We start from the raw sequence: 4,250 nt of genomic DNA on the forward strand, positions 1-4,250 counted from the left end.
CAATGGCAACCCATTCCAGTACTCTTGCCTGGAAAATCCCATGGACAGAGGAGCCTGGTAGGCTGCAGTCCATGGGGTCACAAAGAATTGGACATGACTGAGCGACTGAACTGAACTGAACTCCCCTGTAAGAGCTCTTTGTCCCACTGTCTCCTTGAGTCCTAGCTCTGGGGCTGTTTGTGATTTTGATTAAAATATCTACACAATCTTACAAATTAGTGACGACCCTAAGGATAGTATTATGTGACCACTTCTATGCATATTTTCCATACTACGAATAATATACTTTAAACATTTTTGTTTATTTAAATAATATTAATAACCCATGTGTTTAATGTGAATAACTATTTCCCAGAATAAACAGGGTGGTGAGAAGCATAGAGCTTTTTACATTTCTCCCAAGTTCTTTCCTGTCTTTTTCACCAGAAGACCACTGGATTTTCAGGTTTGCGTCTGCATTGAATCAGTTATTTTGACGGTAGTCTGTGAAAGTGAAAAAGCCCGCACATAGGTAGGAGTAGTATTTTTTAATAATCTTTCCAGATAATTGTGGATGTTCATCTTGGATACAAAACTAAAACTGTACAAATTATAGTTTCTCAAAGGTTTTTTCCACAGTGGACCTGAAACAATATCATTGACTATTTTCTATTCTGTTACAGTAAAATCCATCAGCCTATTTTGCACATTGAGCATCTCTTGCAGTAATATAAGAATTTTACAAAGTAATACATTGTTTCACTAAATTATACAGATCTTTCTTTGCTCATTCATTCTTTCAATAACAGTTGTTTTTCCATGAAAAAGAGGGTAGTTCAGATCACAGAGTTTTTTCTTGGGCCATAGGACTTTGAAATGTAGTAGAAGTGCTCGATGTGTACTTTCCATGTCATCACAGAAGATACTTTAAAAATGTGTATTTAAGACTGATGATTAGGAAACATAAGCATTTTTTCGTTTATTTTTAAAATTTTATTTTATTGAAGGATATTTGATTTATAATGTTAATTTGTGCTGTACAGCAGAGTGATTCACTTATACATGTATATAGATATATTCTTTTTCGTATTTTTTTCCATTTTGGTTATTAAGGACAGATAAGAATTTTTAATGTGTCATTCTGGATGTTTTAAAGCAAACCTGATTATTAGTTTTCTTTTTTTCTGCAAGAAAGTTTTGAGGAAATAATTACTAGTTAAGTTTGCTACCATAGTCTCCATTACTGCTGTTATACATCAAAGCAAATGTCAACATAGTGAGAAGTCAAATAATATCTGAGTGATGCTATGAAAGTAGCTTTCACCTCAGGGATCTCATGAAAGGGTCTCAGTGACATCAAGGGTTCCACAGACCACACTCTGAGAACTGCTGTTCTGAAGGAACCAGGGCGTCTCTCGACTGATCCCTGCCTTTGGCTCCTCTTCATTTTGGAAAATGCTTTTACCTGAGCTGGACTCCCTGCCTCCCCAGACTTAACTGAGGGCCCTGCGCCTGGGCTGCTCCAGGAGAGAACTCACCCCCTAGAAAGTGATGCCAGAGAGTGTCCTCAATCTGGGAAGGAAGGTGGGGGGACAGGTGTTTCCCCTTAGGAACTGGGAACAGTTTGTACCTGAAGGGGCCAGACCCACTCATAACCTAGTTTGATTTTGTTACACACCAGCTTAATATGTATTCATATCCCAGACAGAAATCTGACGTAGTGTCTAAGAAAAATAATATTGGCCCTTTCAACTCACGTGGTCTAGTGCACCTGACTCGAGGCCCACAAATAATGAAGAGCCGTCCATTCCAACAGAACATCCTGTGCTGAAAGAATTGTTCTATGTCTGTGCTGTCCAGTCAGGTAGCCAGTAGCTACATGAGGCTATTTAGCACCTTAAAGTGACTGTTGTGCTGAGCACTTTTATTTAATTTAAATAGCAATATGTGGCTACTAGCTAGCATATTGGTCAAGGCATATGTAGAATGTTGTTAATTAATCTCCTGTCTCTTTCCCCTAAAAGATACTGTGTGACTCATAGGTTGATGCACGTTAAAATAATCTTAATATTGAAGTTATGGATTTGTCTGTGCAGGTCTTAGATATATCTTTAAATACAGCGTGCTCTGAAAGTTTCTTTAATGTGTATTTTAACAGATAGAGTGTTCAGACATTAGCCAAACCATGGTTTATCACGTTAAGGTTGTAAGTGTTCAAAACTGCTCATCACTATATATAATCCTTGATCTCTTGGTGTTTTCCTTAACCTGGTAAACATAAGGAGACACAGAAGTCTTCATTTAGCCCAAAAGAAAGTGTTCATTGAACACAACAGATATCAATACTTTGTAAGACTTGTACATACTTAGAAAGTTGTAAAGAAGAATATTAGAATTCACCACCTTATTACTTTTTACTTACTGCTTCTGCTATAGTTTCTTCCCAAATTCCATCAGTTCTGCTTCCCTTCACCCTTGGACCCCTCTCTCCTAGACAAAAATATACATGAATTTTTTATACTTGTGGAATGAAGAGTTTTAGGACCCAAAGATTAAAAGCCATCAAAATAGAAAAATGTTTCCTATGTCAATCAGACACTCACAGGCTACAAACATATGCCCCTGTTCCAATGGAGATACTTAAAAGTTTTTGGCGAACAGGTAACATGTCTGAATGTTCTTCAGCCAAAGACCATCAGAAGCAAATCTGTGGGCAATCAAGTTGGATTTATACTGGATACAGTGAGGGAGATTACACAGTATCAGAGACGATAGGTAGTGTCCTTGTAAGGTGTTAGAACACATACAGCCAGGAGTCCCCAAACTCTGAGCTTGGCCCGGTACCTCCTGTCAGATCAGTGCCAACAGTAGATTAGAAAAAAGTACAATACTGTGCTTGAATCATCCTGAAACCATTCCTCCCACCCCTGGTCCATGGAAAAATTGTCTTCCATGAAATCAGTTCCTGGTGCCAAAAAGTTGAGGACCGCTGATATAGAGGATGTGGGCTTTGATTTTGAGAAGCATCTATGCGAGACTGGCTCACTCTAGATTGGGTGTGGTCAGGAAGTGGGGGCAATTCTATGCCTGGGCACCTCAGTGAGCCTCTGCTATAGGGAGGGCAGACTAGAGCGAGGATACAGCTGTGACTGGGAGGAAGCAGTGGTCTCTGGATCAGCACAGGTAGAGGTTTGGTCCACGGTGAGGGGCACCGTGCTGCCTGGTTGGTCTGAGCTTGTACAGAATGCTGTCATGTTCTTGTTTTGTCTCTCTGTGTCATGCACTCAGATGTCCTTGTCTGATGCTGATCTTCTGTGAGATGACTTATGTCTAACAGGAGAATAACACAGAAGCGAGGTGAGCTCCAGCCCAGCTAGAGGATCAGAATGTACATCCTAGTGTATGAGCTGAGGGTGATCTGTCAAGTGCTTACAAATGTAAGGGATTTTCATGTAATTTTTGAAAGCATTATTTACCAGCACACAAGAGAATTGAAGAGATACTCAAGCATATACAAAAATAAATAATCCATGTTCTTCCCCTCATTCCCCATTCACTCAAGTCCTCTACTCAGAAACAAGTGCAGTTAGAAATTTCTTATTTTTCTTTCCAGAAAAGTATACTGTTCATTAATGAATACTGTTAGATCAGTAGAAGAGGTCAGGCCACAGCCTGGGAGAAATTACTGTCAATTCACATATCTGATAAAGGACGTGTTTTAGAATATACATAGAAGTCTTCAACTCAACAAAATGAAAATAAGTCTTTAAAAATAAAGTTTGAACAGACACCTCTTGTAGAAGGTATAACAATGGAAATGTATATGAAAAGATGCTAAACATCTTATGTTGTTAGGAAATGTTAATTACAAAGACAGTAACGTGCATCACACCTGATGGCACATCTACAGTCCAAGACCTGGTGATGCCAAGGTTGGAGCAGCAGAAGGACGCAGAGCAGCAGAAACCCTCACTCACTGGGGCAGGAATAGGAAGCAGCGCAGCCTTGAGAAATGAGAGTCAGCAGTTTCTAAGGAAGCTACCCAGAAACTCTCCATCCTGTCCACTGATGAATCTAGTATTTCTCCAACTCATTTGAAAACTTATATTTGCACACACCTGACCCTGATGCTGGGAGGGATTGGGGGCAGGAGGAGAAGGTGATGACAGAGGATGAGATGGCTGGATAGCATCACCGACTCGATGCACATGAGTTTGGGTGAACTTGGGGAGTTGGTAATGGACAGGGAGGCCTGGCATGCTGCGATTCAT

Source organism: Bison bison, unplaced genomic scaffold (genome assembly GCF_000754665.1).
Source record: "Bison bison bison isolate TAMUID 2011002044 unplaced genomic scaffold, Bison_UMD1.0 scf7180017864260, whole genome shotgun sequence".
In the NCBI taxonomy this organism is placed as follows: domain Eukaryota; kingdom Metazoa; phylum Chordata; class Mammalia; order Artiodactyla; family Bovidae; genus Bison; species Bison bison.